The sequence below is a fragment of the Oryctolagus cuniculus genome, chromosome 8 (genome assembly GCF_051225735.1).
Source record: "Oryctolagus cuniculus isolate XC-2025 breed Fujian yellow rabbit chromosome 8, ASM5122573v1, whole genome shotgun sequence".
In the NCBI taxonomy this organism is placed as follows: domain Eukaryota; kingdom Metazoa; phylum Chordata; class Mammalia; order Lagomorpha; family Leporidae; genus Oryctolagus; species Oryctolagus cuniculus.
The window spans coordinates 5763725-5789583 of NC_142874.1; the positions used below are offsets into that span (position 1 = coordinate 5763725).

The 25859-nt window shown below is 44.2% G+C and overlaps 1 non-coding gene across 1 annotated transcript in view; it reads right to left on the bottom strand.

The window, feature by feature from the left end:
• SPMIP2 (sperm microtubule inner protein 2) overlaps positions 1–25859 on the bottom strand; it is a 139805-nt gene that overhangs the window by 46833 nt on the left and 67113 nt on the right. Inside the window, exon 2 of the transcript XR_016211546.1 lies at positions 21245–21303. This is a non-coding gene — a transcript (sperm microtubule inner protein 2). The remainder of the gene's footprint in view (positions 1–21244; positions 21304–25859) is intronic.

Consider the following 25859-nt stretch of genomic DNA (forward strand, 5'->3'; position numbering starts at 1 on the left):
ATCTTAGTAATTCAAAAAAATTGAAATCATACCAAGCATCTTCTCTGACCACAATGGAATGAAGCTGGAAATCAGCAACTCGGGAATCTCTAGAACACATGGAGACTGAACAACATGCTCCTGATTGAACAGTGGGTCACAGAAGAAATCAAAAAGAGAAATCAAAAAATTTCTGGAAACAAATGAAGATGACAATACAACATATCAAAACTTACAAGATACAGCAAAAGCAGTGTTAAGAGCGAAGTTTAGGGCCAGCACCGTGGCTCAATAGGCTAATCCTCTGCCTGCAGCGCCAGCACCCTGGGTTCTAGTCCTGGTCCAGGCACCAGAGTCTGTCCTGGTTGCTCCTATTCCAGGCCAGCTCTCTGCTGTGGCCCGGGAGAGCAGTGGAGGATGGCCCACGTCCTTGGGCCCTGCACTGTTTGGGAGACCAGGAGGAAGCACCTGGCTTCTGGCTTTGGATCAGCGCAGCATGCCGGCCATAGTGGCCACTTGTGGGGTGAGCCAACAGAAAAAGGAAGACCCTTCTCTCTCTCTCTCTCTCTCTCTCTCTCTAACTCTGCCTGTCCAAAAAAAAAAAAAAAAAAAAAGAGGGAAGTTTATAGCAATTGATGCTTACATAAAGAAATTGAAATGGTATCAATTAAATGAGCTATCAATACATCTCAAGAACCTAGAAAAATGATACCAAACATAAAATCAGTAGAATAGAGAATAAAAAAAATTGAAGCAAAAAGATACAAAAGATCAGCAAAATGCAGATCTAGTTTTTTCAAAAACTTAACAAAATTGACACACCATTGGTCCAACTAAAATGAGAGAGAAAGAGAGAAGATACAAAATAATAAAATCAGAGATGTAAAAGGAACTATAACAACAGGAACCACAGAAATAAAAAGAATCAAGAATTACTACAAAGAGCTGAATGCCAACAAAGAAATGGATAGATTCCTGGACACACAGAATCTACCACAATTGAGTCATGAAGACATAGAAAACCTAAACAGACCAATAACCAAGACGGAGATGGAATCAGTAACAGACCCTTCCAACAAAGGGAATCCCAGCTTCACTGCTGAATTTTACCAGACATTTAAAGAACTAATTCCAATTCTACTCATGCTATTCACAACATTTGAAAGAGAGGGAATCCTCCCAAATTCTTTCTAGGAAACCAACATCACCTTAATTCCTAAATCTGAAAAACATACAACAGAGAAAGAGAACTACAGATCAACTTTCCTGATGAACACAGGTACAAAAATCCTCAAAAAATACTAACCAATCAAATCCAACAACACATCAGAAAGATCATTCACCCAGACCACGTGAGATTTATCCCTGGTATGCAGGGATGGTTCAACATTTGGAAATCAATCCAGGTGATATATCACATTAACAAACTGCAGAACAAAATCCATATGATTGTCTCAATAGATGCAGAGAGAACATTTGAAAAAATACAACACCCTTTCATCATAAAAACCTTTAACAAACTGGGAATAGAAGGAACATACTAAACACAACCAAGGCAATCTATGGCAAAGCAGTAGCAAACATCTTACTAAGTGCGGAAAAGTTGGAAGCATTCCTACTAAGTTCCAGAACCAGGCAAGGAGGCCCACTCTCACCATCGCTATCCAAGTCCAGAAGTCTTAGCCAGACCCCTTAGGCAAGAAAAAGAAATCAAAGGAGGAGGAAATCAAATTATCCTTATTTGCAGATTACAGGATTCTGTATATAGGTGATCCAAAAGACTCCACACTAAAAGACCACTGGAACTCATGCAAGCTTGGTGATGTGGCAGGATATAAATTTAACACAGAAAGCTGGGGGGCTCCAAGATGGCAGAATAGCAACAGGACAGTCTGACTTACGCAGGGTGAAATTAATGTAAAAAAGAGTGGGAGTAAATACACTTGTAGCATAGAACTCTGTGTGAACCCCAGCAGGAGACCCAGCGCAAGCAATAGCAATGCTCCAGACCCACACCAGGGTGCAGATAAACAGCAGAAAGCCACAGAAGCCTGATCCAGGGAGGAAGACTCCCGCCCCGGCAAACCAGGCCGGTAGCTGCTGCCCAACAATAAATAACAGGGGTCGCAGCCCACCCAGTCAATGAGGGCCACACAACTCAGATGAATTCCTTCCCCTGTTGCACCGTGCCAGTTGCCCAGCATGGGAGGAAGGGGAAGTGCTGACTGTAGGACTCTCCTACCCACAGAGCTCCATCAAAAAGCAAGCACAGCTACAGTGGGCAGGCCCTTTACACGCCTGTGAACCACAGACATAACAAAGGAAAACCCCACCCTGACACTGAAGCTGGTTCCAGGGCCACACACAGATGGCAGCTTTCAGAACACCTGAGTTTCCTTATAGACAGGACTGGCTAGCGGGGCAAGGTGGCCCCATTAACAATCCACCACCCGGAGAGCCCTGGGAGCTGAGGATGATAGATCACGGGCTGCATTAGAGGAGGTGGAGTGTGGCTAGACCCTGAGCAACCACACAGCGCCTCCCTGTACCCTCTGAGCACCTCAGTTACCTGTAATAGCTCACAACAGAGGGAACAGTGCTCATAGGAAAGACTCCAGCACACACTTCCTGGCATTCACTGGAAGTAGACATACCACTCAGCCCCAGAGACACAGACCAAAGAAAAAGCACCAGGACAAATGCTGAAGAATAAAGGAAAATATTCAAAAATTAGAATAAGGAAGTCACTATGAGCCTGTGGAAAGAACACTACATTTCAGTATTAGAAGCTGAAGGTGGAAGACCCCAGCAGCTGAGAGCCTCCTCCCAAGCATTGGAGAGGGAGGTGAGACTGGACTGCAGCAGCCTAAGTCACTGGCAATACAGCTGCAGGAAGAGCCTAGAAGGAATCTGGCTTGGAACCACGTGGGGGATCGTGTACCTGCCAAACTAGAGGAGGGAAAAAGAAGGGGGGCACATCTCTCTCCCTGATCACCCTGCAACAGCGTCCTGCTACAAGCCGATAGAAAGCAGGCACCATGTCGGACATACATAACAGCTGTTCCAGCTTGTGTGGGTGCATGGCAATCAGCCACGTGGGGACTCCTGAGTCTGGTAGGGAGAACTGACAGAGGGATGGGTGCTGGTGACTGTGGGAGGCTTGCGTGCCGGGACTGTGGGAAAAACAGGCTGTGCAGGAGGGCTCATGGTATGGCTAGGACTTTTGGCAGTCACAGAGGCTCCACACAGGGCTCCCTGGTTGCCTGGTGGGGGATGTTGCTGGTGAATGTGAGCTTACACTAAGGACTGCAGAGATCCTTCGTGTGGTTCTTGAGGCAGAGCGGATGAATATTATACCCACTGGAAGTAGTGCTCAGGCGCTGGTCTCCTTTGAGGACAGGAACTCAGCTGAGCAGAACAAACCTACCTTCTGATTAAAAAAAAATTTTACCCCACAGGCACAGGCAATCAAAGCCAAAATAGACAAATGGAATTACATCAAATTGAGAAGCTTCTGTACTGCAAAAGAAACACTCAGCAAAGTTGAGAGGAAACTGACAGAATGGGAGAAAATATCTGCAAACTATGCAACTGATAGAGGATTAATAACCAGAATATATGAAGAGATCAAGAACTCCACAACAACAAAGCAACCAATCCAGTGAAGAAATGGACAAAGGACCTAAACATGCATTTTTCAAAAGAGGAAATCCAAATGGCCAAAGACACATGAAAGAATGTTCAGGATCACCAGCCATCAGGGAAATGCAAATCAAAACCACAAGGAGGTTTTACCTCACCCCGGTTAGAATGGCTTTCATACAGAAATCAACAAACAACAAATGCTGGTGAGGATGTGGGGAAAAGGTAGACTAACCCACTGTTGGTGGGAATGCAAACTGGTAAAACCACTGTGGAAGACAATAAGGAAATCTGAAAATAGACCTACCATATGACCCAGCCATCCCATCCCTGAGAATTTACCCAAGGGAAATGAAATCAGCATATTAAAGAGTTATCTGCACCCCATGTTTACTGCAGCTCAATTCACAATAGCTAAGACATGGAATTAACCTAAATGCACAACTGAAGGCTGGATTAAGAAATTATGGGATATGTACACTATGCAATACTATATAGCAGTAAAAAAAAAAAAAAGAAATCTGGTCATTTGCAACAAAATGGATAAATCTGGAAAACATCATATTTAGTGAAGTAAGCCAGTCCCAAATGGACAAATACCATATGTTCTCCCTGATCTGTGAGAATACAGCACCTAAAACAAAATCTGTAGAACTGAAATTGACACTTTGAGAAGCAATGACTTGAGCAGTCCTTGTCTTGACTGTCGAGAAACTGGTTTTTTTCTTCATACTATTTGTTGAACTCTTTACTAAACATAGAATTAATCATATGTGTATAAAGTCAATTGAAAATAGATCTTTGGAAAAAATCTTAGTTTGGAGCTCTCCTCCGAGCTGGTGGATCCCCAGTGTTGGTCCCCAGTGTGCTCAGCACTCGTCCACACTGCTCCATGTACTGCACATTTGATCTGTGGAGTCTTTCCTGTGAGCACAGTTCCCTCTGTTGTGAGCTTTTACAGGTATTTGTATTCCTTAAATAAAAGGTTTCTTGGGAAAAAGAAAGCTGAAGATGAAGAGATTGAGGAAATGCCAGGAATGGAATTCAAAACCTGAATCATATTACTCAGAAACAATCAGAAGCAAATTCTCCAACTAAAGAAAATGATACGAATGATATGATAGTTTCATTCATGAAATCTTAAGAGTGGGAATAAAAGAGGGAGGAGGAAATTTGTAACCATAAAGCTATATAGTTCTGCATACATTCCAAGGGCTTACTTCAAAGATAGAGTTTAAAAATTCCTATCAGACACCAAATCCCATTAAGCTGGGTGGTAAAAATGCCATCTTTAGTGTTAAAGTGATCATATTAAGTGTTAAACTGAACATATAGATAGGATTAAGTTTTAAAGTGATCATATAAATAGGATCAAGAGTCTGGTAATAATAGTAAATAGAATTAAAAAGGAGAGAATGTTCCAACATGGGAAGTACTCCACACAGCAGACTCACAGAATGAAAATCACTTTAAGTAGTACTCTGACTTCAGAATCAGCCCTTAAGGCATCCTGGTTGTCGCTCCCCGTCTTCGTGGAGGAACGACACAGGACCCTGCGCTGTTCTTTCGTCTGCTCGGCCCTCCCCGGGTTTGCTGCTGGTTTTCCCGGGTTGGCTACCGTCCCTTCCACCTCCATGGAAGGGCGGTTCCCCCTGCCACATTCCCCACTTCCGCAGGGGAGCGGCACACCGCCGGCCGGCTCTCTCGGGGGCTGCACAGGTGTTCCCCTTAGATGTTCCTGGTGCATGCCGTCTCTCTCCTCCTTTATAGTCCTCTTCCACCAATCCCAACTCTGCTACCCACACGCCGAGTACGCTGCTCTCCTCCAATCAGGAGCAAGTCCTGCAGTTTATTGGCTGAACTGGAGGCAGCTGTGTAGAAGCTGTTTTCTTCTCTCCCAGCGCCATATTGTGGGAGAGCAGATGCATAGAATAAGTCTTAATTCCAGTAACTTAGTCTAGTCCAAGTTGCTCCCAGTTGCTCCCCACACTGGTCCAGCTGAAAAGCCCATGAGAGCATTTCAGGCATGGAAAGCCAAGATACTGTGGCAAAAAATGTTCCACATGAAGGATCTCTTTGAGTGAGATCCCAGTGGAAAGAAGGGACCATCAAAGAAGGATGTACTTTTTTCTGAAGGGAGGAGAGAACTTCCACTTACAGCCATATCTGCACACTGGTGGAGTTTGTGGATTCAAGAGGCTTCTATAGCCTAGAATGATCACGTCATGACCCTCAGGTGATCAATGGCATCATACAAGAGTGTTAATTGTTAAATTGGCAATGGGAGTCATTGTGAACTAACTTCCCCGGCAGGACCTCTGTCCTCAATGAGTTGTATTATAAGAGTTAACTGTAAAACTGGTTCTCAAACAGTTTTTTTTCCCTTGTTTGTTTGTCTGTGGGTGCAAATTGTTGAAATCTTCACTTAGTATAGAGTTGGTCTTCTGTGCACAAAGTTAATTGAAAATGAATTTTAATGGCAAATGAGACTGAGATGGGGAGAGAGAGGAGGGGGTGGGGTGGGAATAAGGGTGGGAGGGCAGGTATGGTGGGAAGAATCACCATATTCTGGCCGGCACCGCAGCTCACTAGGCTAATCCTCTGCCTGTGGCGCCAGCACCCTGGGTTCTAGTCCTGGTCGGGGTGCCGGATTCTGTTCCAGTTGCTCCTCTTCCAGTCCAGCTCTCTGCTGTGGCCTGGGAAGGCAGTGGAGGATGGCTCAGGTCCTTGGGCCCTGCACCCGCACGGGAGACCAGGAGGAAGCTCCTGGCTTTGGATTGGCACAGCGCCGGCCGTAGCAGCCATTTGGGGGTGAACCAACGGAAGGAAGACCTTTCTCTCTGTCTGTCTCTTTCACTGCCTAACTCTGCCTGTCAAAAAAAAAAAGAGTCACCATATTCCTAGAGTCACCATATTCCTAAAGTTGTACTTATGAAACTTGTATTCCTTAAATAAAATGTTTCTTGGGAAAAAGAAAACTGAAGATGAAGAGATTGAGGAAATGCCAGGAATGGAATTCAAAACCTGAATCATATTACTCAGAAACAATCAGAAGCAAATTCTCCAACTAAAGAAAACTATATGGATGATATGATAGTTTCATTCATGAAATCAGCAAATGAAAGGGTTATCTGCACTCCCATGTTTATTGCAGCTCAATTCCCAAGAGCTAAGATACAGAATCAACCCAAAAAAATCCATCAGCTGAAGACCGCATAAAGCAATTATGTGATGTGTACACCATGGAATACTACATAGTGGTAAAAATTGAAATGCTATCATTTGCAACAAAATAGTTGGAAATGGAAAACATTAGACTTAGTGAAATAAGCCAGTCTCAAAAGGACAAATACCATATGTCCTCTGCGATATGTGGTAGCTAAGAGAGTACCTAAAGGGTCATCTGTAGAGGTGAAACTGACATTCTGAAATTCAATGACTTTGAATAGCCCTGGTGTTGAGGATCCTCAACAGTTGAGGATAATTTTTTTCCATAATATTTGTTGAACTCTTCACTTAGTATAGGGTTAATCTTATTTGTATAAATTTAATTGAAAATAGATCTTAGTTAAAAAGAAAAACAAGAATGAGAATATGAGAGGAAGGGTGGGAGTGTGGGTAGGGAGGGAAGAATCACTACATTCCTAAATTTTTATTTATGAAATGCATGAATTATGTATATCTAAAATAAAAGATTTCTGGTTTTTTTTTAAAGAAAAACTCAAGAAATTCAACAATAAAACAAACCAGTTAAGAAATGGGTAAAGGACTTGAACTGGCTTTTTTCAAGAGAAGAAATTCAAATGGCCAACAGACACTTGAAAAATGCTCAGGATCTCTAGCCATCAGAGAAATGTAAATCAAGACCCCAGTGAATTTTAACCTCACCCCAGTTAGAATGGCTCTCATAACAAAGTAAACAAAAAACAAATGCTGGCAAGGATGTGGGGAAAATGGTACCCTAATCCACTGTTGGTGGGAATGTAAACTGGTATAGCCATTGTGGGAGATGGTGTGGACATACCTCAGAAACCTGAATATAGACCTACCATATGATCCCACTCCTGGGAATTTACCCAAAGGAAAAGAATAGCATAGGAAAGAGTTACCTGTACCCTCATGTTCATTGCAGCTCAATTCACAATAGCTAAAAAGTGGAATCAACCCAGATGTCCATCAAATGATAACTGATAAAGAAGCTATGGTATATATACACTGTGGAGTTCTACTCAGTGATAAAAAAAATGAAATCCTGTCTTTTGTAATAAAATGGATGCAACTGGAAACCATTATACCTAGTGAAATTAGCCAGTCCCAAAATGGCAGATATGTTTTCTCTGAACCAGGGCAACTAATAGAGTACATAAATGTCGTGTATGGGGGTAAAATTGACATTTTGAGATTCCATGATCATGTATAGCCTTTGTCTCTTTTGTTGAACAGTGTCTTTTTTTCTTCATACTGTGGGGAGCAAACCGGACTGGACTGAGTTACTGGAATTAAGACTTATTCTATGCATCTGCTCTCCCACAATATGGCGCTGGGAGAGAAGTAAACAGCTTCCGCACAGCTGCCTCCAGTTCAACCAATAAACTGTAGGACTTGCTCCTGATTGGAGGAGAGCAGCGTACTCGGCGTGTGGGCAGCCGAGTTGGGATTGGCGGAGGAGGACTATAAAGGAGGAGAGAGACGGCATGCACGAGGGAACATCTAAGGGGAACATCTAGCTGAAGGAACACCTGTGCAGCCCCCGAGAAAGCCGGCCGGCGGTGTGCCGCTCCCCTGCGGAAGTGGGGAATGTGGCCAGGGGGAACTGCCCTTCCACGGAGGTGGAAGGGACAGTAGCCAACCCGGGAAGAACCAGCAGCAAACCCGGGGAGGGCCGAGCAGACGAAAGAACAGCGCAGGGTCCTGTGTCGTTCCTCCACGAAGAGGGGGAGCGACATAATGGTGCCGTGACTCGGATAGGAAGCCTAGGCAGGGTTTAGTGTCGTTCCTCCACGAAGAGGGGGAGCGACATAATGGTGCCGTGACTCGGATAGGAAACCTAGGACGGATAGCAAACTTAGGAGGGAAGAAACGGGAAGAACTGGGAAAATATCGGAGAGAGACTAGCAAACAGCCTAGGGAAAAGCCGGACGAAAAAGGTGCCGGAAGAAGCTGTTGAAAGCCTAGGCATAGACTCAGATACGGACTATGGGGGGAAGCTGGGAGAAATCTCTAAGGTCGAAAGCGAAAGTGAAAGCTAGAACAAACAGACACGGATGCGGACTGTGGGGAGAGGCCAGGAGAAATGAGGGAGGAGTATTGTTGGAGGAAAGCTTGGGGAAACATACCGGGTAGAGAAAAATGTTAGGGAAATTGAAGCCGCGGGGGGCAGGCCAAGGCGGAAACGAAAGCCACTTTGGGATTCTCAAGTTAGCCCGGGAATAGGGGGTGAAAAGTTGAAACCAGAAGCTGAAACATAAGCCAGATTGGGATCCGTCTGATTAGCCCGGGGAGCAAAGGACGGGAAGCCAAATCGTGGGGCGGAGACGTAAGCTGGGTTGAATTCGCCAGGCTAGCCTGGGGAACTTGGATTGAATGCTAGTGGCGGACACGTAAGCTACGCTGTGTGACTCGCGGAAGCCGCCGCGTGCAGAGAGAGCACGGGGCGTGAATAGATAGGGAACGCGGGGCTGGCGCGAGGCCGTGGTTCAGACGCGAAAGGGTTAAGTGCGAGACCGCGGAGTGTGCGCGCAAAGCCGAGCAGCGCAGATGAGAGAGACGCGGGCTGAAGCGGCTCAGCCGGAAAGCCGCCGAGAAATAGCCTCGGGGCGGAGCCTGCCGGCAGGGCGAGGCACCAGGAAGCTGCAGGGATAAGAGAAATAGAAGTTTAGAAGTAAAGTGAGAGAAATAGGAATGCTGGAAGATAGAAGTAAAATGGGAGAAATAGGAATGCCCGGAGATAGAGAAATAGAGAAATAGAAAGGCCTCCCCTCAACATGGCAACGAGAAAGCTTGGATTCGGTCTGCCTGATTAAGTGAGGCGATGAGCACCTGCGGCGGCTAGCAGCTTATGCGCCGCAGGTCACCGAAGACAGGCACGAATTAACATCAGTAAGGCCTCCCCACAATACAACAATTAGGAGGCTTGGATTCGGTCTGCAAGCAGCTCGACCAGAGTATGAGCTGCAGGTCACCGAAGATAGGCACGAATCAACACTAGTAAGTCTCCCCCACAATACGGCAATGAGAAAGCTTGGATTCGGTCTGCCTGATTAAGGCGGTAAGCGCCAGCAGGCGGCTCGACCAAAGTATGAGCCGCAGGTCACCGAACACAGGCACGCATCAGCGCCTAAAAACCTCCTCACAACATGGCGAAGAGAGGACCCGGATTCGGTTTGCCTGATTGATAGGACTTGTAAGAACCTGTGGCAACTCTAGCAAGTAGAGCAGAGTGTGTGCCGCGGGACACCGAAGACAGGCGCGTATCAACGCCAAAAATAAAAAGAAAGGGGGATCTGTGGGGAGCAAACCGGACTGGACTGAGTTACTGGAATTAAGACTTATTCTATGCATCTGCTCTCCCACAATATGGCGCTGGGAGAGAAGTAAACAGCTTCCGCACAGCTGCCTCCAGTTCAACCAATAAACTGTAGGACTTGCTCCTGATTGGAGGAGAGCAGCGTACTCGGCGTGTGGGCAGCCGAGTTGGGATTGGCGGAGGAGGACTATAAAGGAGGAGAGAGACGGCATGCACCAGGAACATCTAAGGGGAACATCTAGCTGAAGGAACACCTGTGCAGCCCCCGAGAAAGCCGGCCGGCGGTGTGCCGCTCCCCTGCGGAAGTGGGGAATGTGGCCAGGGGGAACTGCCCTTCCACGGAGGTGGAAGGGACAGTAGCCAACCCGGGAAGAACCAGCAGCAAACCCGGGGAGAGCCGAGCAGACGAAAGAACAGCGCAGGGTCCTGTGTCGTTCCTCCACGAAGAGGGGGAGCGACACATACTATTTGTTGAATTCTTTACTTAGTGCAGGGTTAATCTTATGAGAGTATAAAGTAAACTGAAAATAGATCTTTGTAAAAATTAAGGCTGGGAATAGGAGAGGGAGGAGGAAGAAAGGTTGGAGTGTGGGTGAGTGCGTTGGAGGGCGGGGAGGGAAGTATCACCATGTTCCTAAACTTGTATATGTGAAATACATGTCACTTGTCTACCTTAAAAAATTTTTTAAAAAGTTGATATCATTCCTAAATTACTTGTTATAATTAAAATATGTTTTTGAAAGCCTCACGCTAACAACAAAGCAAAAATCTAATATATTTTTCAAAAATAACAAGAAAGGTATCAAAAGTCCCTACTGGAAAAAATTACTGAATCATACATGAAAATTTTAATAGAGGGAGAAAGAAAGAGCTACAATAAAATTAGGAAAACAAACACTAACATAACAGTAGTAAGACCTTAACTATCAGAAATTATATTAAATGTAAATGAATTAAATTGTCCAATTAAAAGGCACAGTGACTGAATGTACTGAAGAAAAACAACTCTAGGGTAAGTGTTGTGGCACTGCAGGTTAAGCTGCCCCTTTGGGATGTCCACAACCCCTATCAGGGTGTCTGGGCATTTAAGGGGTGAACCAGTGGATGAATTCTCGTCCTGCTTTTCAAGTAAATGAAAATATATATAAAAAAAGACCCTTCTATACACTGTGTCAGTGAACAATATATCCCAACAAATCTGATACCACAGAAGAAATGTACAAAATCATGGACATACACACACCTTACCAAGACTGAATGACGAAGAAATAGAATAACTACACAGACCAATAATGAGGAAGGAGACTGAATCAGTAATTAAAAGTCTCCCATCAAAGAAAGCATAGGAACAGATGGCCTCACTGATGAAGTCAACCAAACATTTAAATAGAATTCTTCCAAATTCACCTTATGAGGGCAGCATTACCTTGACACCAAAGCCATACACATACATACACATACCCCAAAACAAAGCTGCAGGCCAGTATTCTTGATGAACACAGACACAAAATTCCTCAACAAAATACTAGAAAACTGCACATTCAAAAGATTGTTCACCATGACCAAGGTGGATCATCCCAGGAATATAGAGACGGTTCAACATAGGAAACTCAATAAACATACAGATGAACAGAATGACGGACATAAGCTATATGGTAATCTAAATAGATAAAGCTTTTGAAAAAGAGGCTGGCGCCGCGGCTCACTAGGCTAATCCTCCGCCTAGCGGCGCCGGCACACCGGGTTCTAGTCCCGGTCGGGGCGCCGGATTCTGTCCCGGTTGCCCCTCTTCCAGGCCAGCCCTCTGCTGTGGTCAGGGAGTGCAGTGGAGGATGGCCCAAGTGCTTGGGCCCTGCACCCCATGGGAGACCAGGAAAAGCACCTGGCTCCTGGCTCCTGCCATCGGATCAACGCAGTGCGCTGGCCGCAGCGCGCCGGCCGTGGCGGCCATTGGAGGGTGAACCAACGGCAAAGGAAGACCTTTCTCTCTGTCTCTCTCTCTCACTGTCCACTCTGCCTGTCAAAAAAAAAAAAAAAAAAAAGAGTCGGCATTGCGGCGCAGTGAGTTAAGCCGCCACTTGTGACACCAGCATCCTGTTTTAGAGTGCCAGTTCCAGTCCTGCCTGCTCTACTTCTGATCCAGCTTCCTGGTAACATGCTTGGGAAGGCAGCAGGTGGTGGGCCAAGCGCTCGGACTCTGTCACCCATGCGGGAGATCTGGATGCAATTCCTGGCTCCTGGCTTTGGCCTGGCAACAACCCTGGCTGTTGCAGGCATTTGGGGAGTGAATCAGCAGATGGAAATTCTCTTTCTCTTTGGCTCTCCCTCTCTCTGTCACTCTACGTTTCAATTAAATACATGCTTTGTAAAAAAGTAAACACCACTGCATTTTAAAAATTCTGGAGGCTGGCACTATGGGATAGTGGGAAAAGCTGCCGCCTGCAGTGCCGGCATCGCATATGAGCACTGGTTCGAGTGCTGACTGCTCCACTTCTTATCCAGCTCTCTGCTGTGGCCTGGGAAAGCTGTGGAAGATGGCCCAAGTCTTTGGGCCCCTGCACCTGCATGGGAGACCCAGAAGAGACTCCTGGCCTTTGGCTTCAGATCAGCACAGCTCTGGTCATTGTGGCCATCTGGGGAGTGAACCAGTGGATGGAAGACCCCCCCCACCTCTGCAATTCTGCCTTTCAAATAAATAAATAAATCTTTAAAAAAAGAAAAATGTAACAATATAATAAAGGTCACACACAACAACCCGACAACTAATATCATACAGAATAGGGGCAAGATGAAGTCTTTCTAAGAACAAAAATTTCTACTTCCACCACCTTTATTAGATAAGAGAAAGAAATAGCATCCAAACTCAAAGGGAGGCAGTGAAACTGTCACTATTTACAGATAGCATGATTTTTTTTTATTTGACAGGCAGAGTTAGACAGTGAGAGAGAGACAGAGAGAAAGGTCTTCTTTCCATTGGTTCACTCCCCAAATGGCCACTATGGCTGATGCCCCACCAATCCAAAGCCAGGAGCCAGGTGCCTCCTCCTGGTCGCCCATGTGGGTGCAGGCGCCCAAGCACTTGGGCCATTCTCCACTGCACTCCCAGGCCACAGCAAAGAGCTGGACTGGAAGAGGAACAGCCAGTACTAGAACCTGGTGCCCATATGGGATGCCGGCGCCACAGGTGGAGGATTAACCAAGTGAGCCATGGTACTGGCCCCTATAGATAGCATGATTTTAAATATTTAAAAAAGACTCCACCAATAAGCTATTAGAACTAATGAACAAATTCAGCAAACTTTCAGGATACAAAGACAACATGCAAACATATTTGGCATTATTATGTATCATAGCAAACGATCTGACAAATCAAGAAAACTACTCTATATCCAGTAGCTATAAAAAATAAAAAATGCCTGGGAATAAATTTAACCAAAGTGAGAGATCTCTAAAAGGAATACTATGAATCACTGATGAAATGAATTGATGAGGACACAAAGAAATGGAAAGACACCTACTTTAATGGACTGCAAGAATCAGTATCCGGGGGCCAGCATTGTGGCATAGCTGGTAAAGCCATAGACAGCCCATCTGGGTGCCGGATTGGGGCCCAGCTGCTCTGCTTCCAATCCAGCTCCTTGCTAACGGCCTGGAAAAAACAGCAGAATATGGCCCAAGTGCCTGGGTCCCTGTCACCCATGTGGGAGACCCAAATGCAGGTCCTGGTCAATAGACTGTTGCTGGCTCTACAGCCATCTGGAAAGTAAACCAGCGGATCAAAGATCTCATTCTCATTCTCATTCATTCCCTCCCTCCCTCCCTCTCTCTCTCCTTTCAGATGTCCTAAATAGCACTCTGGCCTCAGAATCAGCCCTTAAGGCATTTGGATCTGGCTGAAGAGCCCATGAGAGTATTTTAGGCATGGAAAGCCAAGACACTCCGGGAAAAGAAAAAAAATTACCTAAATGAAAGATCTCTGTGAGTGAGATCCCAGTGGAAAGAACAGGTCATCAAAGAAGGAGGTACCTTTCTCTGAAGGGAGGAGAGAACTTCCACTTTGACTATGACCTTGTCTAAATAAGATCAGAGTCGGCAAACTCAAAAGGCTTCCATAGCCTTGGCAACTCATGACTAGAGCTTAGGGAGATTACTGACGCCATAAACAAGAGTGTCAAATTGTTAAGTCAACAACGGGAGTCACTGTGCACTTACTCCTCATGTAGGATCTCTGTCCTTAATGTGCTGTACATCATGATTTAATGCTATAACTAGTACTCAAACAGTATTTTTCACTTTGTGTTTCTGTGTGGGTGCAAACTGTTGAAAGCTTTACTTAATGTATGCTAAACTGATCTTCTGTATATAAAGAGAATTGAAAATGAATCTTGATGTGAATGGAAGGGGAGAGGGAGCGGGAGAGGGGAGGTTGCAAGTGGGAGGGAAGTTATGGGGGGGAAGCCATTGTAATCCATAAGCTGTACTTTGGAAATTTATATTTATTAAATAAAAGTTTTAAAAAAAAAGTTCCTGGAAAAAAAATGTATTGAGTCAGACCACAAAAGCACAAGGGAAGTAAAAGCAAAAACAGACAAACAGGACTTCCTCACACTTGAGAGACCTATACAGCAAAGAAATAACCAGCAGAATGAAATTACAACATACGGAATAGGGGACAGCACTTCAAAGTTATATATCGGACCAAGCGTTGGCCATCGGAATATAATGAACTCAAACAATTCAAAAGTTTAAAAAAATCTAATTTAGAATATACCTGGAGAGAGATCGAAGAGGACAGAATAGGGAGGGAGTTTACTGCTCCAGTCTAAGAGAAGATAATTCTTAGAAGGACACCCTACTTTAATGGGTTGAAAGACTCATTATCATGGGGCCAGCATTGTGGCATCTGGTAAAGCCACAGATAGCCCATCTGGATGCTGTTTTGGGCATAAAGTGGAAAGAGTACAGTCTCAGGGAAGTGGGGGAAAACAGCAGAGGAAACTTCATGCAAATTAGTGGGAGAAAAAAAATAATTGAAATTAGAGAATAAGGCCAGCGCCGCAGCTCACTAGGCTAATCCTCTGCCTTGCAGCGCCGGCACACCGGGTTCTAGTCCCCATCGGGGCGCCGGATTCTGTCCCGGTTGCCCCTCTTCCAGGCCAGCTCTCTGCTGTGGCCAGGGAGTGCAGTGGAGGATGGCCCAGGTCCTTGGGCCCTGCACCCCATGGGAGACCAGGAGAGGCACTTGGACAGAACTGGAGGGCATCCGCTTAAGTGTGAAATAAGCCAAGCACAGCGAGACAAGTGCTGTAGGATCCACCCATGTGTGGAGTCTAAAGAAAGGTAATCTCACAGAACCTGAAAGTATACCAGAGTTTGAGGAGAGATGCAGGAAGGTTGATTAACAGGTACTAAGTTAGAGTTAAACAGACGAAACTCTGGGGTGCTATTGCAGAGTGGGGTGACTATGTTAATATGCTGTGTATTTCTATATTTTAAAAAACTAGATTTGATTGTCAATGTTTTCACCATTAAAAATGTTACAATTTTCCAGGAGATAGATATATTTACCTTAATTGCATACAGGAATCAGAACATTACACGGTACCCCATATATATGCGATTTCTATGCATCTGTTAAATTTTTTTTAAACAGAGAAGTAGAAACGCTCCTGAAGTCAGTCTTTGTATTATCTGTGAAGAGCCTGGAGTACAGAGTGGACTTGTCAGTAACAGTATACAGTTTCTACAGAACCCACTTTCCTAGCCCTGCCAATTCACTGTGTGCCAATACACTCACTATGACCTTTCCTAACTCGACTCAAAGTGTTTCCGCTGTTTCTTATCTATGCTTTCTGTTCTTGTTGAAATTACAAGTACTATATGTATATATTGGAAAACACCCAACTGCAGACAGATAAGACCATATGAAAATGAGTAAATGGTCAGCTCACGTAAAGAGAAACCTGAGATATTCAAAATGTTTCCTTTAATTCAGAAGGAAGAACACCCAATTGCTACAACTCTACAACTCGTCTCCCTCTGTTAATTGTCCCGACCTCCTCTCTATCCCTCTTGAGAGTCTGGAGCATCTTGAGTGTAAGAAACCTGCTTAGTCGTTTCCTACATCCCGAACATCTGGCACGTAGCAGGTCATTTCATATTTGCTGAAGGACATCTTAACTGGTCTTTAAGATGCAATAAATTGTTTAACACATCGTTGATTTGATACAGCTTTACATGTAAGGAAAAAAGAGGCACTGCATTTGTATGCTACATTTATAAACAACTATCGCGAAACATATCTGTAGCTCAAGCTAAACTTTAAACTGTGTCTTAAAATGCAGTGACTCTTGTAATTATTCTCTACTGAATTCTTCATTTCAAAAGTGGACTCACTGTGCACTTAACTCCCCACACAGGACCTCTGTCCTTAATGAGTTATACTACGAGAACTAACTGTAAAACTTGTTTTCAAACAGTACTTTATACTTTGTGTGTGTGGGGGGGTACAAACTGTTGAAATTTTTACTCAGTATAGAGCTGGTCTCCAGTATATGAAGTTAATTAAAAATGAATCTTAAAGAGGAATGGGATGGGAGATGGAGTAGGGGGTGGGACGGGAAGGGGGTGATAAGGAGGGTACGGAGGAAGAATTGCTGTATTCCTAAAGCTGTACCTATGAAATATGTACTCATTAAATAAAAGCTTTCTTTTAAAAAAAAATGGACTCTTTATTATATCCACAGGCAAATGTCCTTTAGGGCTGGTGGTATTGACTCAAATCACACTACTCTTCCTACATTGCTTTTTCTGAGGCCATTAATAACCTCCAAATGTTTGTCCACTGTGAATTTCCTTGACTTCTGTTCTCTTGTATTGAACCCTCCTCAAGTGGGTTGAGCCACCTGCCACCCATATTGGAGCGCTAATTTGAGCCCCTGCTGCTCCACTTCTGATTCAGTGCATTGCCTGATAATGTGCTTGGGAAGCAAAAAGGATGGCTCCATCCTTGTCGGAGGCCCAGATGGAGTTCCTGGATCCTGGCTTCAGCCTGGCCCAGCCAGTGCTGTTGCAGGTATTTGGGGAGTGAATTGGTGGACAAAAGATCTCTCTCTCTCTCCCTCTCTGCCACTCTGCCTGTCAAATAAGTACATAAATCTTAAAAACAAAACAAAACAAACAAACAAACAAAAAACCTCTTCTCTTGGAACAGGCATTTAACGTAGCCCCTAAGATGCCCCTGTCCCACATCAGAGCGTCTGGATTTCATGTCCAGCTCAGCTTCCTGATAGCGCAGACGCCACGAGACAGCAGTTAGGACTTATGTAGTTGGTCCCTGCCACTCACGTGGGAGACTCAGATTCAGTGCCCAGCTCCGCCCCACCCAGCCCCAGCGGTTGTGAGCATCTGGGGAAGGAGCCCACAAATGGGGCTCTCTATCTCACTCTCTCTCTCTCTCTCTCAGAAATTCTCTGCACTCTCCACCACTCAGGAGCCGTCTCCTGGACCCACTCCTAAGGCTCCTTTTCTCCTTCAGTGCCTCCCATTTATCTTGCTCTCTCGAGTGGCCACCCACACGCCTCAAGGCTCAGTAGCCTTTTCCCAGTCCTCCTTTTCTCTTCCTACAAGCATTCCTAGCACCTTGAACGCAGTCTCCACAACAATACAGAGGGGCTCACCAGGAATTTGGATCATGTTACTTTCGCTTTAAACATTCCACTGAATCCTCCTCTTTGTTCAAGTCCAAACTCTCTAACTTGGCTCATCAGGTTCTACAATGATCTGACCAGCCTCATCTTACTACACACACACACACACACACACACACACACACCATGCTCTCTATAGTCTAGCAGGGCCATAATTTGATGTTCCCTCTGCCAAGAATGATCAAATACGGAGGGTGGGTGTCGTGATGCACCTGGGTAAGCCACCACTAGGGACACTTGCATATGGGCATGCCTGGGATTGAGTTATCCCACCTCTGCTTTCAATCCAGCTCCCTGCTACTGTGTCTGGGAATCAGCAGGTGATGATACAACTGCTTGGGTTCCTCCCATCAAGATGGGAGATCCGGTTCTCGGCTGTGGCCTCGCTCAGCCTTCGTTGTTGTGGCCATTTGGGGAGTGAACCAGTGCATGGGAGATCTGTTTCTTTCTGTCACTCTTGTTTTTCAAATAAATTGATAACATTGTTTAAAAGTTCATTGAGGGGCTGGCATTGTGGCATAGTAGGTGAAGCCACCACCTGCAATCCTGGCATCCCATAAGGCACTGGTTCAAGTCCCAGCTGCTCCACTTCTGATTCAGCTCCCGCTAATGCACCTGGGAAAGGCAGCAGAAGATGCCCCAAGTGCTTGGGCCCCTGCGCCCACATTGGAGACCCAGAAGAAGCTCCTGGCTCCTGGCTTCAGTATGGCTGTTGAGGCCATTTGGAGAGTGAACCAGTGGATGGAAGATTTCTCTCTCCCCCGATCCTTCCCTTTCAAATAAATAAAATAAATCTTTCCATTAAAATTTCACTGAAAATCTAATGAAAAAATTTTGGTACAAACATTTTCCAAATTTATGCATATGAAGGATCTCCAAAAAGCTCATGAACATGTTAAAAAATTATACACCGATTTCAGAATGTCTTTGTACCAAAATTAACAACTCTTTTTTTTTTTTTAATTTTTTGACAGGCAGAATGGACAGCGAGAGAGAGAGAGAGAGAGAGAGAAAGGTCTTCCTTTGCCATTGGTTCACCCTCCAATGGCCACCACGGCCGGCGCAACGCGCTGATCCGAAGGTAGGAGCCAGGTGCTTCTCCTGGTCTCCCATGGGGTGCAGGGCCCAAGCACTTGGGCCATCCTCCACTGCACTCCCGGGCCACAGCAGAGAGCTGGCCTGGAAGAGGGGCAACCGGGACAGAATCCGGCGCCCCGACCGGGACTAGAACCCAGTGTGCCAGTGCCGCAAGGCGGAGGATTAGCTTAGTGAGCTGCGGAGCCGGCCCAAAATTAACAACTCTTAATTCCATTTTTCCATGAACTTGTTGAAGTCACCTCATACTTGCCTTTTCCATATTGGCTTAATAATCACTTCTTCCCTTCTGCCCAGGTGTTGTCCTAGGAAAACGTTCTCCTTACATCTTGTGAATGTATTTCATAATGAACTGTTTGGTCATGACCTTAATGGTCTATGCCAGGTTATTAACTTTTATTCTATTTCTACATTGTTAGTTTTGCTGCCCTAAGCATGAATTATATAACTTTAAAAAATATTTAAAAGCATGAAAAATAGTACAGTATTTTTAAAATGCCATGTTTGTTTCAATGTCTCTCTCTTCCCCTAGAATATAGGTTCCAAGAGGGGGCATACATTTATTATTATTGTGGCAACAGATTCTAGCGGTGTTTAGAACAGAGGAGGTACTGAACTGCCACTGCCTGTGACGCCAGCACCCCGTATGGGCACAGATTTGAGTCCAGGCTACTCAGCTTCCAAGCCCGCTCCCTGCGAATGTGCCTGGAAAGCAGCAGATAGCGGGCCACGTGCTTGGATTCCGCCGCCCACGTGGGAGACCTGGATGAAGCTCCAGGCTTCCGGCTTTGACCTAGCCCAGCCCCAGTCATTACCGCCATTTGGGGCGTAAAGGAGCAGATAAAGATCTTATTCTCTGTCTCTCCTCCTCTAACTCTGCCTTTCAAATAAATAAATAAATCTTAAAAAAAGAAAATAAGACTATCTTGCTAGCACAAGAGCGGACCAGAAAGCCTTTTAAACTTCACAGGTCTTTAGAATCTCAAGAAGGAAGGAAGCAGCATTCTGTCTGACCCAAACCAGACGCTCCAGATCAGTGAAGGGAGTATTTTTTTTAATTTTCTAGCTGTAATTTTCTAGTTATTGTCTTCACCATTAATTTTGTACTCAAAATATACAAATCAATTGTTACTTTTCTTTATTCTCCCACATGAATCCACAACTTCTAAGTACAAAGTCTGTTTCATAAACATTTTGCTTCCTCATGGCCTGGTACAATCTATAGTATATTCCCCAAAAATGAACATAGCCAATATCCTTTCATGCGAGGAAAATGATCAGAGCTTCAGTGTTTCCTAGCTACTTTCTAACAGGCTTTTTATGTTCAAATAAATGCAGTCGATTTTCACACTTGGATCAACAACGCTTGTTGAAGTTTCACTGATTTTCAATGGCCTGGAATATTTGTCTTTCTTTGGAAATATTTGATGGGGTATTTGCAGTAGCTGCCTGCAATGTCATCTAAATGAATGAAGTAAAATATTTTAAGAACGTGCTTTTCAGGCAGTAAAGAGGAAATATTTCTGCATGGCTTTCAACACGGAGTATGCTCAGGAAGTTACAGGAACTGCCAGTGAGGTCTTACTGCCCTGGAAGAGTACTTGGTAGGCTTTTGACATGGAGTCTAAAACCTTGTCTCTATTTGGATGCTAACAGCTCATTGCTAACAGCCATAGCATTCGACAGTTAAAATGAGGAAATCGACCACAGCAGAGACAGCATGCAATCCCGCAGTCTTAGAGGAGCGATGCCGGCCGAGCCCTGTCCTCCCAGGAACCCGAATCCTGTGTCACATCTGGGCGGCAGGCACAGGTGCTGCTCTTTCCTTGCTCGTCAGCGAGCCTTGAGCCAGACAGGTGCACTTTCGGTTAGAAGTGGCCATGAAACAGCACGCACTCAAGTCTACGTGACTTCAGTAGGGTTACACTCATTAAACCATATTACCCATTACGGTTTCTAGGCCAACAGCATGGAATGAGCTTTTTTACACGGAACAAAATTAATATTGTTATCTCTGGAGAGAATTATTTATAAAGTTAAAGCTAAGCTCCTTATCCAGCTGCCATTCTTATTGGCTGCAGGCTAGCTTCTCTTTCTTTTGTTATATCCTAACAATGCCTGCGTTACTCCGTCCCCTGCCTAAAACCTAGCAGACAGTCAAACTGCACTGGTCCTTAGGAATAAAAATTAATGTTTACAAAAACAGCCTAGATGAAATAAAAAGTGATAATACACTTAGAATTTAGAAATTATCTACTGCCAATTTAAGGAAACAAAATAAGTACGTGCTTACCATGGGTTCTGATATCTGTGAGTTATTTTATCAAGAGCAGCTAGACTTGCTTCTTTATGCTGTAAAAGAAAGAAAATTAGTATACCATCATTCCAAGTAAATAGGCACCCACTTGTCTAAGAATCTATAGGGGGCTTCGAAAAGTTCATGGAAATGAAAATTATGCAAAAACAATACATGAGTTTCCGTTTTTTGCATCAAAATAAGTTTACATTTTGATTCCATTTTCCCATTAACTTTTTAAAGCATTTTTGCAAATTCCTATTCAAGCAGGAGGTCAAGTTGGAAAATTAAACAGGAGCTACTGAGTCCAGGTAAAAGGAAATTATGAAAGCGTATAAGGGAGTCTTCGAAAAGTTCAGGCAAAAGGATTCCTGTGAAAACACCATGCATAAGTTTCCAAAAACTTCCTATAAATTTACCACTTATCTCCATTTTCCCTGAATTTTTGAAGTCCCTTGTTTCAGAAAGTCATTTATTTCCTGAACCGAGAGAAAAACATCACAAGGAGTAAAGTAAACATGATTCTTTGTGCTCAACTTTCCCTCTCGAAGAGGAGTGTTGAGTAGCAACAAGGGTGGAGCTTACACCCTTCCCACTCCTTTCCCTCTGACTGTCTAAACAAGCAGGTATTCTATGCCTCTGTTTATCCTCTAGATTCCACAGTCCAGCTCTTTTCATTTTACTTTCTCCTTATAGAATTAGAAAGCACGGCACCAATACTGCAGGAAAGAGCTGCATTAGATAGCCTGTGATACAGTATAGATCTGAAAACTCCTCCAGAAAGTCTAGAGTGTTGATAGGATATTTGGTAGCTTAACATGATAAAAGCGTCAAGGAATGGCTACGCTAATTACCAAGTTGACCATTACTCAATTGATACATGAATCAAAATATCACATTATACCTCTGAAGTATGCAAAAATATTCTGTCAATTAAAAATTATTTAACAATGTGCATTAGCATCTAGTTCCTGCCTTAAGAAGAAGTCCCACAGGGATAGGCACTGTGGCACAGAGCCTAACACCTGACCACCATGCTGGCATCCCATATGGGGGCTGGTTCATATCCTGGATGCTTCAGTTCCAATGCGGCTCCCTGCTAATGGCCTGGGAAAAGCAGAAGATGGCCAAGTGTCTGGGCCCCTACCACCCACATGGGAAACCTGCAAGAAGTTCCTGGCTTTGGTCTGGCCCAGCTCTGCCTATTCAACATGTTGGGGGTGAACTAGCAGATGGAAGCTCTCTCTCTAAAACTATTTCACATAAATAAATAAATCTTAAGAAGAAAGAATTCCATTCACCCCCATGTGGACTCAGATCATCTGTTACTACTGAACAAACGACTTCTTGTAGCAACCTCTCTTCTCCGGAGTCATCCAATGATGGCACATCTCGTCAATGAGCGCGAGAACTAGCAAGGGCACGTTTATATCAAAAAGAACTCTGGCCTACAATCATCTTCTCAATTTTCCACACTGGAGTTGAGAAAACAGGACATGGAATACAAAACAAAACAAAACAAAACACACCTCCCTTCAGTTTTGGAATGCATATTGCCTCTCGTTGATATAGGATGCTATATTCATAACATCTCAAAAAGCAAAATCGTATAATGAAAATGTCCACATTTCACTACCTAGTTCCATTGCTACTACTATCAGCCCTCTTTTTGCTTCTTCTGCCTTGACCGAAAATTTATCAACAAGCGAAAGGACAAAGCAAACGGACTTTTAATGCAAGTTTACCCCCACTATTGCACAGAAAATTTGATCATGGTATAGCTTTGTTTCTCAATTGACCAGATCTATTGACTTAGAAATAATTTCGTTGTCAGCTCCTGGATAAATTTTCTATTCTTGGATCTTATGTCATATACATTTTTTTTTTTATTTGAAAGGCAGAGAGACAGAGAGCGAGCCAGAAAGACCTTCCCTCTGCTTTTTCGCTTTCCAAACGCCCACAACAGGCAGGGCTGGAGTCAGGCCAAAGCCAGAAACTCCATCCAGGTCTCCCACACGGCAGCAGGAACCCAAGTAGCTGAGCCACCACCTCTGCTTTCCAGGGTGCACCTTCGCAGGAAGCTGGGATGGAAGCAGAGTAGCAGGAACTCAAATCAAGAACTCAGTGTGGGACGAGTGTTCCCAACGGCAAGTTACCTGCTGTGCCACGGGCCTGCCCACTACTCTCATTGTTATAACCAAAAACTGCCTCTTTCTAACTTGGACTGTCTTAGAAACAAAATGGCACATTCCCTGATTTCTTATCTAACTAGTGTATAAAGTCATAAAATTTATCTAAAATAAGCTGGCCTTTATCTGTATTAATGAAATGCATGATGACTAATTTGGACCGTCATGTGCTCACATGAATTGAAATTCAAACAGTTCATGGTTTCACAGTTTTATAAGAGAAAGACTGATTTTGCCCCTCTTCCAGGCCAGCTCTCTGCTGTGGCCCGAGAAGGCAGTGGAGGATGGCCCAAGTGCCTGGGCCCTGCACCCCATGGGAGACCAAGAGAAGCACCTGGCTCCTGGCTTCGGATCAGTGTGGTGCATCGGCCGCAGCGTGCCAGCGGCGGTGGCCATTGGAGGGTGAACCAATGGCAAAAGGAAGACCTTTCTCTCTGTCTCTCTCTCTCACTGTCCACTCTGCCTGTCAAAAAAATTAAAAAGAGAGAGAGAGAGAGAGAGAGAGAGAGAAAGATTGATTTAAAAACTAATTCAGTATCTTCCCAAAATAATAACTAACTAATATATTTTCTATCTTAAGGACATCAGTAAGAACCTTTTACATGTATTGTGAATGTTTTCAAGTAACAAAAGTAATTACAACTCCAAACTGCATTTTCTGACAAAGCAATATTGAAATATCTTTAGGCATTAATAAAAGGGAACGTCCCACTAACCACATTCAGATACTGCGAGTTAGACGCACTTTCTGAAAGGAATCAAAGCTGTCGAATATGAGCTAAATTAATTGCAATCATTTGGGGCTCACTTAATTAAAAATCATTGCTTAAGACTGACTTTTAATATCAAACCACCTCTGGTCTAGTCTTGACATACTTGGGAATCTTTCCGCGATCAATTCCTGAGGAATCCTCTTTGTTGCAATGCTCCAAGATGCTTTTCTTGGGCATGTTTCAATTTTGATTTTTCTTTCTAGAAAGAATCACTTTCAATCTCTGTAACTATAGGGTCTTTCTACCAGTAAATGAATACAATGGCAATGTATTTTGAGAATGTGCAGACACTGGCTTTTTTCTTTGCTGGCCTCCTCCTTGGTAACATAGAGCTCTTAGTACCAAACATGAGAGTGAAAAATTCCCTAAGGCTGCCTTTTCTTATGCTAATACGTTTTTCTTCACTTGCCTCAATTTGCAAAATATTACTGTTAACCCCTTAGCTGCCTTTCTTCCCACAGCCAGTGGGAAGCACTTCCATGATTGTAACTGGATCTCCAGATTGCATAATGCTGCCTCCTCTAGACAGATCTACTGAGGGCTTTGCATGAGTCAAGTATTTGAAGTACTTATCTTCTATGCAGAACTTAAGAATCAAAACTGTGCTCTCTGGAAAATGGGAATGTTTAAGACATGGATTCTGTGATGTATTTTTCTTCTTTAAAACCAAAAAATGAACCATGCAGAGATGCATTCTTTCTTTATGCCTCACTGTAGACAGGCTTGAATACCAACATTTTTTGTTTGACTACAGTGTTTTTAATCTTTTGAATTAATTCATCAACTTTCAGCAAAGAGACTAAACATGGGGTTTTATGAATTTGTTCACAATGAACCCAGTATCTCTTTCAGTAGAATATATAAATAATGAATAATCATTCTATCATGTTTCTAGGGTGATTATAACACTATTATTCAAAAAACCATGCAGTTAGGAAAATACAATACACAGAGATATTAATAATATTATGTTCTGGGGCTGGCACTGTGGTGTAGCGGGTAAAGCTGCCGCCTGCAGTGCCGGCATCCCATATGGGCACCGGTTCAAGTCCTGGCTGCTCCACTTCTTATCCAGCTCTCTGCAATGGCCTGGGAAAGCAGTGGAAGATGGCCAAAATCCTTGGGCCCCTGCACCTGTATGGGAGAACCAGAGGAAGCTCCTGGCTCCTGGCTTTGGATTGGAGAAGGTCTGGCCGTTGTGGCCGTCGGGGGAGCGGACCAGCGGATGGAAGACTGACTTTGAGGTAAGTGAGCAGAGGATGCTGTGAAACCATGCCTGGACTTCTGACCTACAGAACCATCAGCAAGTAACTGGTGCTGCTTCAGGCCGGTGAACCTGTGATGCAGCAATAGAAAAGCCCATACCCCCCCCCCCTCATAGATAGGAAAACTGAGGCACACTAGTCAGAATGGCCAACAAGAGCGGACAGCAAGTTCTCTGGTTGGCACTTTAGGTTGTGAACAACATTCCATTTGCACTAAGACCACAAATACAGACCCACCCTGAAAAGCAACATGAATGCTAGTTGCCTTATTAATTCTCAGAGAAAAGATAAATTTCTTCTGTTTTTCCCTTGTGGTCCTTCAGGGAAACACAATGTTCCTTACTAACCCTATCACTCAAGATACAATACGGGGCTGGCACTGTGG